Source organism: Eschrichtius robustus, chromosome 4, assembly GCF_028021215.1.
Source record: "Eschrichtius robustus isolate mEscRob2 chromosome 4, mEscRob2.pri, whole genome shotgun sequence".
NCBI classification, from domain to species: Eukaryota; Metazoa; Chordata; class Mammalia; order Artiodactyla; family Eschrichtiidae; genus Eschrichtius; species Eschrichtius robustus.
In genome coordinates this window covers 128,973,395-128,990,363 of record NC_090827.1, presented here as the reverse complement: position 1 = coordinate 128,990,363, position 16,969 = coordinate 128,973,395, and positions in this window count along the sequence as shown.

The following is a 16,969-nucleotide window of genomic DNA, read 5'->3' as shown; positions in this document are numbered from 1 at the left end:
ACTAGAGATGCAAAGATTCGAGTTCTGTCTTCAACCTGAAGGAGCCTGGACACAGACTCTCCCAAGGCCTCTAGGGAAGAGCCCAGGCCTTCCCTAGATTTCTCCCTTCGATGAGTTTGTGAAATTTCTTCCACTTTTAAAAATGGCCAGTCTGGAAATGTTGATTTGCTTTAAAATGGATTGTACAGATATTTCCCAATGCTGAGCAAGCATGGAAGTAAAGATCACCTATGATGAAGAAAGAGCCTACAAAATTGTTTATTCTGAGTCATTCAGGTTGAGGCTACATAAGATAATAAGAGCAAAAATTTGCAATGGCTTTTGTTAAACATGTGCTTTGAGCTTAACATTTTTAAAACCATGCTCTCTGACATAAGAAATTTATAAATATATATCTTATTTTCTGGCTTAGCTGTCTTTTTTTTCCTCTGATAAAAATTACTTCTTCCAAGTGCTTAAAATTAAATGAGCTATTTTAAAATGAGTGTATATTTCTTACATGAAAACTAAACTCTCTGAAGGACTTTAAATTTTACTCATGTTCTCATTGGACACAAACTACAGAAATAAAGTTACATTTTTCCTCTGAGTTCTCAAGCCTTCAGATTCGCTATGATCCTTCATGTTCAGTATGCAACCTTACCTTTGTCCTTATAGAAAAAGAGAAACATACCCATACGGAGGCTAAATCAGAATTTTGAAAAAGGAAAAATCTCCTCTGGATTTCGTGAAAGAAATAGTTGAAAATTGGATACAGGGCAACACAGGGGAGAAGCAGCCCCTTAGGAGCAGGGTGAAAGCCATACCAGGAGGTTGGGAGTATGTGTAAGGTTACCTGAGCCTCATGGCTCCTCCACCTCTGCATCCCAGGCTTTAAGGAATTATTGAAATATCTGCATTATATTTAATAAGAAACAGAAATTCTAGTTTGAGAAACAGTTCAAACTAATTTGGGAAAGTGAAATACTATTTAGCTTTTCTACCCATGCTAAGATACTAGCTGTAGCCCCATGATTCAGAAAACAATTCCTTTAAATTGTTAGTGCATTGAAACTAGATATATGATTCTTTAAAAATATTATAAGAGATTAAAATATATGAATAACTGTTTTCAGTTCTGTGGTTATTTTTGGCAATGTATACCAAAATAACTTTAATTCACATAATTTATTTAAAAAGTTTTCCTTCTTATTTAGTCTGAGACTTATTTTTACCCCTTATATATAATGATATATATAATGATAAATGTTATATGTATTTGCTTCATATGCAATTTGGAGCATTTGGTACATCTTTTATCTTTAGAACATTTGATATATTCAAGTAAAAAATGCTTTTCTTTCTAAAATCAGAATAAGAATTTTAAAATGTAAATGCAATGCTTGTATGCAAACTATTTATAAATATAAGAAATAGATAACAAAAAGAAAAGCATAATTAGCATAAACAATAAGATGTCTACTCTAAGCCACTCTGCTGAATGACTAAGAGAAAAAAATATTTCTTCTCATTATTGCCAAAGATAATACTATCATAAAGATAAAAAATGAAACCATAGGGACACAATGTCAGGAAATGACTTTGTCTTAACCCAATAGCATCGTTTCTTGCAAGCCAGTACTCATAGGGAGAAGGATCAGTACACGAATGTATCTTCCTTTCTCTGGTCATCCTGTAGGAAGGCACGTGGGGGCCAAGGCTCAGATGAACTAAATGCACTCCGAGGCTTTGTTCCTGGTAAGGGAATCTCATCCCCGGTGCTCCCATTTATATGGGGTGAGGATGGGAATGGCCCTGCCAATAAAGAACAAATTGTTTTATTGGCTCCAGCTGTTTACAGAGACTGTAAACCTGTTTCTGAGAAGAAGCCAGAGTTTTGCATCAACCTTCCCTTTGATTCTATGGGAAATAGAGTTCAGGGCAACTATTCTTAATGGGGTGGAATCCTCAGTTCCTGTATCTACATTTTCCATGCAATCTGGAGAGAACTCCCTGAAACAGTCCTGTGTGCAGTCCTACCTGTGTCCATACTTAGCACAATAAAAGGTTATTTTTTGCTTCACAGAAGGATCAACCAGCAGGGACAAAGATGTGCGGAAGTTCTGACATATTCTACCTGTGGTTTCCTTTACAGCCTGGATATCTACATCTACTTGGAAAATAAGAGAAAAGATAGAGTAAAGGCTTACCCAAGAGGTTTTTTAGGCGACTCAAAGTGTTGCACATCCCTTCCACCTGCTTTTCATTGGCTAGAACTTACTCATGTGCTTACACTTAACAGCAAGGAAGATACAACTAGTTCCCTTAGGAAAAGGGACGTGGGTTCAGTGACTAGCTAGATGGTTTCTGCCACAATAAAAGTAAGATATCCATTACAAAGTTACTATATTTTCTTTTCAGATTATTCTCATTTCAACCTGGTTGTTGAGACATTTTCTTGGAGCAGAGTAACAGTGTCTTGCTCACCTAACATAATTTCCTTAACCTAAATGCTAGAAAGAGACTGGTAACTGTGGGTGATAGTGTTACTTGTTGTAAAAATGTATTTTGCATATACACAATTTTAGTTGCACATGGTGTACTTTTAAAATGAAACACAATACAAGATCTCTTTACCACCTAAAACTGGCATTTCTAGTTAAATTCAAATTAGGAATATTTTGTATAACTATCTTCAAAATCCACATCAGTGTAAAAAACAAATTTCAGTTGATGTTACATTGGATACACCTCACCTCAGATCTACTCTCTATAAATAATGACACACAAAAATTTTATTTTAGAGCTTGAAAATTTAAAAAGATTTTTGTTTTTAAACATGCAGAGGGTTTGAAACAATGAAAACCTTGCTGTGAATTTTTAATAATTCTGCCTAAGCAAAAGCAACAAAAATACAATTTAAGAAGAAAACCATGAGAAATCTGTTACAACTAATAATAATGTGTAAGAAATCAAGAAATAAGTTCACTTTAAATTTAATTATATAGAGTGCTTGAAAAAAGTGCAATTCATGAACTATTATTTACCTATTTACACTTGCTGTGTAATGTTCCTTACCTATCAAAAACTAAAAACTATTTACAAAATGTATTACTTCCTGAAAGACAGGAGTTTTTTTTTTTTTTTTCCGATGGATGATAGCCATTTGTATTTAGTTAAAAAATTACATAAAAATCATATACACCTCAATATACTAAAAAGTAAAAGGCATAACAAAGAAATTTGCCACTTGGAATCTCTGCTTTAAAATGATTAAAAAGTTAATATTGAAGGTTTTTAAAATTCAAAACATTTCTGGGAACACATATCATGCTCATCCTTTCTGTAAAGTTTCTGCCAGAAAAATCTGCTGATAGTCATGTTCCCTTATTTGTAACTAGCTGTTTTTCTCTTGCTGCTTTTAAGATTCTCTCTTTATTTTTAACGTTTGACATTTTAATTCTAAAGTGTATTGTTGTAGGTCTCTTCAGGTTCTTTTTGTTTGGGACTCTGTGCTTCCTGGACTTGGATATCTGTTTCCTTCATCAGGTTAGGAAAGTTTTCAGCCATTATTTCTTCAACTAGATTTCTGTCCCTTTCTCTCTCTCTTCTCTTTTCTGTATCTCTATAATGCAAATGTTAGTATGCTTGATATAGTTCCAGAGGTCTCTAAACTATCCTCATTTTTAAAAATTCTTTTCTCTTTTTGCAACTCTGATTGGGTGATTTCCACTACCCTGTTTACCAGATTGCTGGTCCATTCCTCTGCATCCTCTAATGTGCTGTTGATCACCTCTGGTGCATTTTTTCATTTCAGTTATTGTATTCTTCAGTCTGATTGTTTTTTTTTTTTTATATTTTCATCCCATTGTTGAGGTTCTCACCAAGTTTCTCCATTCTTCTCCCAAGTTCAGTGAACATCTTTATAACTATTATTTTGAACACTTTACCAGGTAAATTGCTTATTTCTGTTTCATTTAGTTCTTTTTCTGAGGTTTTGTCTTATTCTTTTATTTAGAAGGTAATCATTTGTCTCTTCATTTTCCCAAACTCTCTGTTTGTTTTTATGTCTTAAGTATATTAACTACATCTCTCAGCCTTGAAAGAGTGGTCTTACATAGAAGGTGTCCTGCTACTCGGCTCTTTGGTGGGGCTAATGGCAGACTCTGGGAGGGCTCACGCAAAGGAGTACTTCCCAGAACTTCTGCTGCCAGTGTCCTTGTCCTCATGGTGAGCCACAGCCACTCCCGCCTCTGCAGGAGACCCTCCAACACTAGCAGGCTCAAGATCAGCTGAGTTGGTTGCCTATTTTGTTCTCCTCTTGGGATACCAAGGTTCCCTCAGTGTGATGTTCTACTGGATAATACCTCAGTGATCTAGAAGGGTCAATGGAGTTTCAGGGACCAGGACCCCTAACCATGCAGAACCTAGGATTGTGAAGATGAGAGTTCCTCCTCATTGGAAGTGATGAAAAGTGAATTTTGAATGAGAGCTGATATATTTTTCAGCATTTTGAAGTTACTATTACACTGTCATGTTTTCTGGTACTATTCTGGAGAAGTCTACTATTATATCTTTGGACCAGTCCCTCCCATTAGGAAACTTGCACAAGCCTCTTAGATAGGCTCATCCACCAGAAGGCAGACAGCAGAAGCAAGAAGAACTACAATCCTGCAGCCTGTGGAACAAAAACCACATTCACAGAAAGATAGACAAGATGAAAAGGCAGAAGGCTATGTACCAGATGAAGGAACAAGACAAAACCCCAGAAAAACAACTAAATGAAGTGGAGATAGGCAACCTTCCAGAAAAAGAATTCAGAATAATGATAGTGAAGGTGATCCAGGACCTCAGAAAAAGAATGGAGGCAAAGACCGAGAAGATGAAAGAAATGTTTAACAAAGACCTAGAAGAATTAAAGAACAAACAAACAGAGATGAACAATACAATAACTGAAATGAAAACTACACTAGAAGGAATCAATAGCAGAATGACTGAGGCAGAAGAGTCGATAAGTGACCTGGAAGACAAAACGGAGGAATTCACTGCTGCAGAACAGAATAAAGAAAAAAGAATGAAAAGAAATGAAGACAGCCTAAGAGACCTCTGGGACAACTTTAAACGCAACAACATTTGCATTATAGGGGTCCCAGAAGGAGAAGAGAGAGAGAAAGGACCAGAGAAAATATTTGAAGAGATTATAGTCGAAAACTTCTCTAACGTGGAAAGGAAATAGCCACCCAAGTCCAGGAAGCGCAGCGAGTCCCATACAGGATAAACCCAAGGAGAAACACGTTGAGACACATAGTAATCAAATTGACAAAAATTAAACACAAAGAAAAATTATTGAAAGCAGCAAGGGAAAAATGACAAATAACATACAAGAAAACTCCCATAAGGTTAACAGCTGATTTCTCAGCAGAAACTCTACAAGCCAGAAGGGAGTGGCATGATATACTTAAAGTGATGAAAGGGAAGAACCTACAACCAAGATTACTCTACCCGGCAAGGATCTCATTCAGATTCTATGGAGAAATCAAAAGCTTTACAGACATGCAAAAGCTAAGAGAATTCAGCACCACCAAACCAGCTCTACAACAAATGCCAAAGGAACTTCACTAAGTGGGAAACACAAGAGAAGAAAAGGACCTACAAAAACAAACCCAAAACAATTAAGAAAATGGTCACAGGAACATACATATCGATAATTACCTTAAACGTGAATGGATTAAATGCTCCAACCAAAAGACACAAGCTTGCTGAATGGATACAAAAACAAGACCCATATATATGCTGTCTACAAGAGACGCACTTCAGACCTAGGGACACATACAGACTGAAAGTGAGGGGATGGAAAAAGATATTCCATACAAATGGAAATCAAAAGAAAGCTGGAGTAGCAATACTCATATCAGATAAAATAGACTTTAAAATAAAGAATGTTACAAGAGACAAGGAAGGACACTACATAATGATCAAGGGATCAATCCAAGAAAAAGACATAACAATTATAAATATATATGCACCCAACATAGGAGCACCTCAATACATAAAGCAACTGCTAACAGCTATAAAAGAAGAATATAACAGTAACTCAATAATAGTGGGGGACTTTAACACCTCACTTACACCATGGACAGATCATCCAAAATGAAAATAAATAAGGAAACACAAGTTTTAAATGACACAATAGACCAGATAGGTTTAATTAATATTTTTAGGACATTCCATCCAAAAACAGCAGATTAAACTTTCTTCTCAAGTGTGCACGGAACATTCTCCAGGATAGATCACATCTTGGGTCACACATTAAGCCTCAGTAAATTTAAGAAAATTGAAATCATATGAAGCATCTTTTCTGACCACAATGCTATGAGATTAGAAATGAAGTACAGGGAAGAAAATGTAAAAAACACAAACACATGGAGGCTAAACAATACGTTACTAAATTACCAAGAGATCATTGAAGAAATCAAAGAGGAAATTAAAAAATACCTAGAGACAAATGACAATGAAACACGATGATCCAAAACCTAAGGTATGCAGCAAAAGCAGTTCTAAGAGGGAACTTTATAGCTATACAAGCCTACCTCAAGAAACAAGAATAATCTCAAATAAACAATCTAACCTTACACCTAAAGGAATTAGAGAAAGAAGAACAAACAAAACCCAAAGTTAACAGAAGGAAAGAAATCATAAAGATCAGAGCAAAATTAAATGAAATAGAAACAAAGAAAACAATAGCAAAGATCAATAAAACTAGAAGCTGGTTCTTTGAGAAGATAAACAAAATTGATAAAACATTAGGCAGACTCATCACTAAAAAGAGGGAGAGGACTCAAATCAATAAAATTAGAAATGAAAAAGGAGAAGTTACAACAGACACTGCTGATATACAAAGCGTCCTAAGAGACTACTACAAGCAACTCTATGCCAATAAAATGGACAACCTGGAAGAAATGGACAAATTCTTAAAAAGGTATAACCTTCCAAGACTGAACCAGGAAGAAATAGAAAATATGAACAGACCAATTACAAGGAATGAAATTGAAACTGTGATTAAAAATCTTCCAACAAACAAAAGTCCAGGACCAGATGGCTTCACAGGTGAATTCTATCAAATATTTAGAGAAGAGGTAACATCCATCCTTCTCAAACTCTTCCAAAAAATTACAGAGGAAGGAACACTCCCAAACTCATTCTATGAGGCCACCATCACCCTGATACCAAAACCAGACAAAGATATTACAAAAAAAGAAATTTACAGACCAATATCACTGATGAATAGAGATGCAAAAATCCTCAACAAAATACTAGCAAACGGAATCCAACAACACATTAAAAGGATCATACACCATGATCAAGTGAGATTTATCCCAGAGATGCAAGGATTCTTCAATATATGCAAATCAATCAATGTGATACACCATATTAACAAATTGAAGAATAAAAACCATATGATCATCTCAATAGATGTAGAAAAAGTTTGACAAAATTCAACACACATTTATGATAAAAACTCTCCAGAAAGTGGGCACAGAGGGAACCTACCTCAACATAATAAAGGCCATATATGACAAACCCACAGCAAACATCATTCTCAATGGTGAAAAACTGAAAGCATTTCCTCTAAGATCAGGAACAAGACAAGGATGTCCACTCTCACCACTGTTATTCAACATAGTTTTGGAAGTCCTAGCCATGGCAATCAGAGAAGAAAAAGAAATAAAAGGAATACAAATTGGAAAAGAAGAAGTAAAACGATCACTGTTTGCAGATGACATGATACTATACATAGAGAATCCTAAAGATGCCACCAGAAAACTACTAGAGCTAATCAATGAATTTGGTAAAGTTGCAGGATACAAAATGAATGCACAGAAATCTCTTGCATTCCTATACACTAATGATGAAAAATCTGAAAGAGAAATTAAGGAAACACTCCCATTTACCATTGCAACAAAAAGAATAAAATACCTAGGAATAAACCTACCTAGGGAGACAAAAGACCTGTATGCAGAAAACTATAAGACACTGATGAAAGAAATTAAAGATGATACCAACAGATGGAACGATATACCATGTTCTTGGATTGGAAGAATCAATATTTTGAAAATGACTATATTACCCAAAGCAATCTACAGATTGAATGCAATCCCTATCAAATTACCAATGACATTTTTTATGGAACTAGAACAAAATATCTCAAAATTTGTATGGAGACACAAAAGACCTCGAATAGCCAAAGCAGTCTTGAGGGAAAAAAACGGAGCTGGAGGAATCAGACTCCCTGACTTCAGGCTATACTCCAAAGCTACAGTAATCAAGACAATTTAGTACTAGCACAAAAACAGAAACATAGATCAATGGAACAAGATAGAAAGCCTGGAGATTAACCCATGCACCTATGGTCAACTAATCTATGACAAAGGAGGCAAGGATATACAATGGAGAAAAGACAGCCTCTTCAATAAGTGGTGCTGGGAAAACTGGATAGCTACATGTAAAAGAATGAAATTAGAACACTCCCTAACACCATACAGAAAAATAAACTCAAAATGGATTCGAGACCTAAATGTAAGACCGGACACTATAAAACTCTTAGAGGAAAACATAGGAAGAACACTCTTTGACATAAATCACAGCAGGATCTTTTTTGATCCATCTCCTAGAGTAATGGAAATAGAAACATAAATAAACAAATGGGACCTAATGAAACTTAAAAGCTTCTGCACGTCAAAGGAAACCATAAACAAGACGAAAAGACAACCCTCAGAATGGGAGAAAATATTTGCAAACGAATCAACGGACAAAGGATTAATCTCCAAAATATATCAACAGCTCATGCAGCTCAATATTAAAAAAAACAAACAACCCAATCCAAAAATGGGCAGGAGACCTAAATAGACATTTCTCCAAAGAAGACATACAGATGGCCAAGAAGCACATGAAAAGCTGCTCAACATCACTAATTATTAGAGAAATGCAAATCAAAACTACAATGAGGTATCACCTCACACCAGCTAGAATGGGCATCATCAGAAAATCTACAAACAACAAATGCTGGAGAGGGTGTGGAGAAAAGGGAACCCTCTTGCACTGTTGGTGGGAATGTAAATTGATACAGCCACTATGGAGAACAGTATGGAGGTTCCTTAAAAAAGTAAAACTAGAATTACTATATGATCCAGCAATCCCACTACTGGGCATATACCCAGAGCAAACCACAATTCAAAAAGACACATGCATCCCAATGTTCATTGCAGCAGTATTTACAATAGCCAGGTTATGGAAGCAACCTAAATGCCCATCTACAGACGAATGGATAAAGAAGATGTGGTACATATATACAATGGAATATTAGTCATAAAAAGGAATGAAATTGGGTCATTTGTTGAGACATGGATGGATCTGGAGACTGTCACACAGAGTGAAGTAAGTCAGAAAGAGAAAAACAATTATCGTATATTAACACATGTATGTGGAACCTGGAAAAATGGTACAGATGAACCAGTTTGCAGGGCAGAAGTTGAGACACAGATGTAGAGAACAAATGTATGTACACCAAGGAGGGAAAGCCATGGGGGATGTGGGGATGGTGGTGTTATGAATTGGGCGATTGGGATTGACATGTATACACTGATGTGTATAAAATTGATGACTAATAAGAACCTCTTGTATAAAAAAATAAATAAAATTCAAAAAAAAAAGATTAAAAACAAAAAAGAAAAGAAAGTGTCCTGTGGGATCTAATGACACAATCCCCCTAGGCCACCAGAGCCAGATGCTTCAGGGTTATCCTTGTGTGGGATGCGTATGCCCTCCTGTCGTGGTTGGGCCATGGTTGCTGTGGTACGCTGGAGCTGCTTTGGAGAGGTTGGCAAGATAGGAAGGTTGGGTTGGGCTGGTCTCCAGGAGGATGCCAGATCAGAGTGCATGGTGTTAGCCAGGTTGATGGAGAGTGACGCAAATGGCACCTGCCAGCACAGGGCCATCTATGTGGAAGGAGAGTAAAAAAGAAATGGCACCCATCAAAGCTTCTGTCCCCAGAGGAATTTCCACTAGATCTTGCACACGCCCTAAAATTAGTCAATGAACCTCCTTCTTCTATGACCCAGGAGCTTTTCAAACTGCTGCCTTTACCCTGGGACTTGGGGTCAGTGAGTTGTGTGTGAGCCTTTTAAGAGTGGAGTCTCAGTTCCTCTCAGCTGTTTGGCTTTCCTGAACTTGAGCTCCAATGGTTTTCACAGTCACACATTGGGCGAGGGTCTTGTCTTTCTGGTGTAGGTCTCCCAGGCTGAGGAGCCTGACATGGGGCTCAGATCTCTCACTTCTCTGAGAAGGCCTCCGTGGTTGTGATAGTCCCTCTGCTTGTGGGTTCTGACTAGATCACCTTCGTTCCCGTCCTACCCATCTCAATGTCACCTTTTCTTTATATCTTTAGTTGTAAAAAATCTGTTCTGCCAGTCTTGAGGTCATTCTCGGAAATAGTTGCTCTATATGTAGTTGTAGTTTTGGTGTGTCCCTGAGAGGAGGTGAGCTCACAATAGTCCTAATCCACCATCTTCGATCACTAACTTTTTAGACAAAATAATAACAATATTATGTAGAGTTTATAATATATATACACGTTAAATGTATGACAATAGTACAAAAGCCAAGAGAAAAAAATGACAGTATGCTGTTCTATCGGTCTTATACTGGATGTGAAATGGCATAATATCACTTGAAGTCAGACTTTGAAAACTTAAAGATGTATGCCATAAACCCTAAAGCAACCATTAACAATATAAAGTGCCATAGCAAGTAAACCATAAGGGAAATAGAAAGGAAAAAATTTAAAAATAAATACTCAACCCAAAATAAAGTGGAAAAAAGGGAAAAGAAAGAATGAAAAAACAGAAACAAAGATGATATAATTAAAACTAAACATATCAAATATCACAAAGAATTGCCTTCAAATCAGAACTGCATTTTGGTGATGTACCATTTTTCTAACCCTTTAGAGAGGGACTAAGAATTGAAACTTACCATAAATTCTAGGACACTTGGAGGTCATTCTTTATCGGATTTACTTTCCTATATCCCCATTCACTTTATGACTTTCTACATCTACTTGTAAAACTGCCTGATTGAGAATAAGTTGCTACGTGTGGCAAATATTTGTATGTGGTCATTATTTCACACTATGGTGGGTAGAATTATGTCTGTTTGCATATTTTGCATACTATAAAAACAAACTTATTCTTCTACCATACTTCTGTTCTTATACCAAATCTAGTACCCGAAAGCTGTCTCGATGTCAGGAAACATTTTATTCAAACTCCATGTTTATAGCAGAGTGTCAATGTCAGTATCTTTGCACTTAATCTAGAATATTCCAGAATGAGATATGTGCAGAATATGATGCACAAATAATTGGATCTTGGTACTTTGTCTCTCTAATGAATTTTATTCTCTAAGTCTTACTATAAATTTCAAATGGAATAATTTATATCTTCATAAATGTGAAAAGTCAATGTTTGTATGAAAATGAAATTATTCTTGGCCTCATACCATGTTTATTCTTTTGTGTTGCATGCAGTTTTCCCCACATTACATTTTACTGATTGCTTATTAAATATTTTCAATTCTCAGAAAGTTTTTATTCACGCTTACTTTGATACTGCTGAAAAAAATGGTCCTCTTACAGCTGGAGAGGACTTCAAATCCTGGAGGGGCTGCATTGCCACTGCTCTTGTAAATGTGAGGTTTGTTACATCAGGACATAAGAAATCCATCTGTTCATGTTAATAATCTTCATTAATAAGACATTATTAATTAAACAACTTTAAAATATTTTCTGATCCCAAGAACATATAGCGCTTCCAAAAATAGCTCCGATTTGAATGGACAACAAATCAAAATAAATCTTTGAGTTAACCAAAATATTTTCAAAGTTTTTCCTTTTTAGTTTGAAAGTTCTACATTAAAGTTTAAACAAAAATGTTATAAATATAAAATAATACAAATTAATAATGCTTTTTATTTGTAAATGTTTTATAGGGTTCTTTTTTAGTATTATATCAATTTTGTAGATTGCTAAGAAATTTTTTTTAAAAATCACTGACTGTCAGTGAATCATACTATCTCTTTTACATGAGGACTAGGAATAGAGGCTCAGGAAGATGAGGTGGTCCACACAGAGTGCTGGTTCTCAAACTGTGTGTCACAATTGTCTGGGGCAGCTTGTTACAAATACAGAAATCTCAGTCCCACTCCAGCCCTATTAAATCATCATGATCTTTGACGATATGGTCTAGCATCTGTAATTTTAACTGGCTTCCCAGGAAATTGTAAATTATTCATACTGTATCACTGGCCTACCAATTAAAAATTCAGTTTTAGAACTCAAGCTGCATATTGATTGAGCAAAATCTAAATCAATTATGTTTAAAGAGTATCTTAAGATTCTGAATGTAAACAGTAGAGTTTTCTAGCATAAACACTAGCAATGGAGCTCTTAGAATGTAGCATACTTTGGTTGCTTAATATTGAGTTCTGCTGCTAATGAATCCAAAATAATTTTCAAATTTGCTTATGCAAACTGAAATACTCTACTTACAGGTATCATTGCACAGATCTGGTGATTTTATAAGTATCATATGTTATTCAATCATGAAGTTACAGAAGCTTGGAGAGGGTAAATGCATTTTTCAAAATGCCATGGCTGGTAAATAATATACATGTACAATTTTTTATTTTACTTACAATATTTTCTCTAGTGAAATATCACATCATAATCAGATGAGGAGAAAAAAAATTTTTCTACTGAGATAATAAAATTTAAAATAAAAATTTAATTTTTAAAATTAAAAATTAAATTAGTGAGGGTAGTGAATGAGAAAGTCATGCACTTTGAGATGTTATAGTTACCCATAACAAATTACTAGTCACTCACTACATGATTGAGATAGTTCTCTACTTCTCTGTGTTTCAGTGTGACCTAGACTGACTTAGACATTTAGTCATAACAACAAATTGTTGTTATGGAATAACAACAAAACAACAACAGCCAAATATTAGCTTTAGAAAAACTTTCCAGAAAGGAAAAATACATAGGTATTAAGATACTCATTCGATATGCATTATATTATTTGGCAATATAATTGCAAATTGGAAAACTTTATGGGAATGCATAAGAATAAAACGAGTATAATTTGTTAAATAAAATTGAATTGGAAATGAGTATACTTCATATTTAAGAGTGTTATATAATGGAATTAGCAATCAAGTTGTCTGTGGCAAAAACTGAAGGGGAATTGTGGGCCATAAGGAATAGGCCAGGTGAAACACCTGAGGAAGCTACTTTGTGAATAGGAAGGAAGGAAGAACACAGAGGACCAGCAACTCAGGTGGTAAAGAATAACAATGGAAGAGAAATCATGAAAATATCAGTGGAATTATTTACAATCAAGCTATATATGAAAATGAAAGTACCTGAGAGTAAATTTGGGCCTGCTAATGAGAAACCCTCTCTCATGGACAGTTATGCAATATAAACTTACTAGGAATATTTTCCAAATGATGTATTTGTTTTAGTTAATGTAAAGTTGAAGGGAAACACAGTTGTTATATTATGGCTGATAAAATGGTATTGATAACTTTATATAAATTATTTTCAGGACTCATTCTTTTGCATCCAAACATATGAACAGAGATAACAAGCAATATAGGTCTCTTCTGTCTGGGGAGTGTGTGTGTGTGTGTGTGTATGTGTGTGTGTGTGTGTGTGAAAATATGAGAAAAAGATTGCTCATTTTCTTTTACTTTATACATACTCAAAAAGATATATTTAAAACTAGCATCAAGTTATAACCTACACCTTGACATTATGTCATAATGAACAGCAAAATAATGTTCATGGTGAGAAGAGGTAACGAGAGATGCTAGTTACTGAATCGGAACCTAGATTCTACACATGATTTTGTATTTCCTTTGTCGAGAAAATCCTGTGCCTTTTGCAATTTAGGTTGTGTTTTTGCTTGTTTTATTTATTTTTGTTTTTGTTTTGCTTTTTAAGGTGAGGAACCACTGCAAATACATAGCCTGCATTTTTTGAAGGATAATTCCTAATGAAAATTGTGTGACTAATAAGACCTAGACTCTGTGATAAATATCTCATGCATAGTACTTCATACCAGTCTTCCTTACCCACAATGAAAACCTGAACCTTCAATCAATGAGGGTGTTATTGATGATGCTATATATCAATTTCTCACTTCTGCCAGTAACCTTGGTTAAAAGAGAAAAAGTAAGAGAAAGACAGAAATGAAGATACACACACACATACACATAGACAGAGAAATAGAAAGATTAAGACATAGTGAGCTTATGTAAAACCTGGTATATTTGACCAGATTCTGAGAAATAAAAATAGAAAAGTGATCTTGCAAACAATGTGTGTATATATGCATATATATATATAATATTCATAATATATTTTACATTTATATTATATATAATTAACATTGATTTTAGAGACAAAAACAATCAAATTTCTGAAGTTTACACAAATTTTAAAATTCTCATCAAAAATTTGACTCTGACTTCAATTTCAACATCAATTTCTTTCACTCCTCCCACAATACTCTACAAAGTTTCTCACCATTCTTCTCAATTCTAATATCCATTCATAATTACTTAGCTTTGTGAACACTTAACCTTCTAGAATAAACTGCCATCATTCATTTTCCTTTCAAACATCTACTCACCTCTCCAGCCCAAGATCATTTGTCATTCCTTTCTCACAGTTGGCTTCCACAACCAGATTTTATGTTGAGTACTTTACCACAATTAAAAAAATTTAAAAAATATATAATATTGTCCCTCATTATTACATCTTAACATTTATCTCATTCTTCACTGTTTCTACATTCAAGTCTCTTCCTTTCGCCTCCTGCCTCATGACCAGCTTACTCAATCAATTATCTTTGTTCCAGTCCGGCTAATTTTATTCAATTTTCAGAGCATTTCATAGTCTTTATTGCTGTGATTTATCTCACCCAGATATTCTCTTTGCTTCAAACTCTTTTTTTTTTAACCCATACCACATTGATTCCTCTACCTCTCTTCTTAATGTTCAGTTCTTAGCATAAATGTCAATTTTCTCCGGGAAATTCTCTCTCTTAGATAATTCTGAAAAAAAAAAAAGAACCCACTATAGTTTCCCTATAATCACACACTACTGTAATTACTTGTTTCACTGTCTAATGCCCTCAGCTAGACTCTTAATGCTTACAGAATTATAAATAGTTCACTATTTTATGTATTGACTTCCTAGCACAGTGCCTGACCTAATTAGATTTGCTAAATATATCTTGTAGAAAGGCTTCCATATACACATACACTAGTTCACTAATGCAAAAATGATCTATGACATTAGTTGACAGAAGCATTTGATTAGCAAGTATTTTATTAAATCATTTAGGAGTACATATCTTAGAATAAGACTGCCTGGGTTTAGATCCTAGCTCCACCATATATAATTTTAATGTTCAGCAACTTGTTTGTTTTACCTGTCTCTCTTTCATCATCTGTAAAACGGTATAATTATATTATCAACTTTACAAGGATATTTTAAAGATTAAATGAGACTGATGCTAGGATACTGCCTGTGTCCCTGAGGAATAACCAATTATCCACACACCTGAGCCTTGCTGGTGGCAGGTGAGTGCAAGTCAAATCAGTAGAGCCAGAGTTTGAACGGGTATGGGTCGTGTTCGGCTGGGGCACCACGTGTTTGTCTAATCCCAGGCTGGCAAGTGGTGTCAAAAGGCCTCAGACATTCCTGGGGCCTACAGAGGCAGGTAGAGAAGTGTTTGTGAGGCAGGTGTGCAGGAAGGTGTTTGGTTTTGAAATGAGCAGGGCACAAAGTAAGAGGTCCTCGTGATTCAAGTCCATGGCAGGGCTGGGGACATTAGTTTCAGGTTCTGCCACACAACCAAAGGCCAGGTGGGACAAGCAACATCAGTACAAGCTGGTAAAAACCTGAACAAGGGGCAAAACAGAAAGGTTTGAAAATGTCTCCAGTGTCTAAATGCAACCCGAATAAAAATGAACGACATGGGTATTGTCTGCAAATGACTATACCTCCAAACAGAAGAAACTGAGAAACTAGCAGTGGTAAATTTTAACTAATTTTGTTTGTTTATTTTGCTTGGAAGAATTGGGGCCTCAAATATAGGTTTCTGATTATTATTGTTATTTATACATATGCATGTTTATTTATTTTATGGTTATAGTTTGGTGAATTGTTTTCCAGCTTTACTGAGATATAATTGACATATAATATGTATAAGTTTAAGGTTTTACAACCTGTTGATTTGATACACTTGTGTACTGCAAAATGGCTACCATGGTAGAGGTAGCTAACACCTGCATCATGTCACATAATTACCTTAACTGTTTTGCAGTAAGAACTTTAAAATTTACCCTCTTAGCAACTTTCAAGTATAGAATACAGATTACTACCTGTAATCACTATGCTCTACATTAGATTCCTAGCACTTATTCATCTTATAACTTCATGTTGGTGCTCGGTGACCAACATCTCCCCTTTTCCTCACTCCCCAGCCCCTGGAAACCACCAAATTCTTTCATAGATACTGAAGGAAAGTTTCATTTAAATATATCTGAGTAGTAAGGTATAAATTGTAAACCTGTACCATGAGATTATAGTTATCATTTGTAGATTATAATGACCGTGTTATAATAATGAAAAAAGATGAAAATCTAAGTGGATGACAGAAAACTTTTCACTCTGTTATCCTGGCAGGCTGATTGAAAATTTCTCCTACCACGAACTACTGGAGAAGTTGCCTGAGTCAGGAGTGCTGGTGGGAAAGGGATCCTAGGGAGGATACAAATGGCGCAGGGCCCCATGGTATTTGTGGGAGTTCAGAAGACCAGAGTATTCTGTACCCAATACTGCACCTTTGTGGAGAATGCA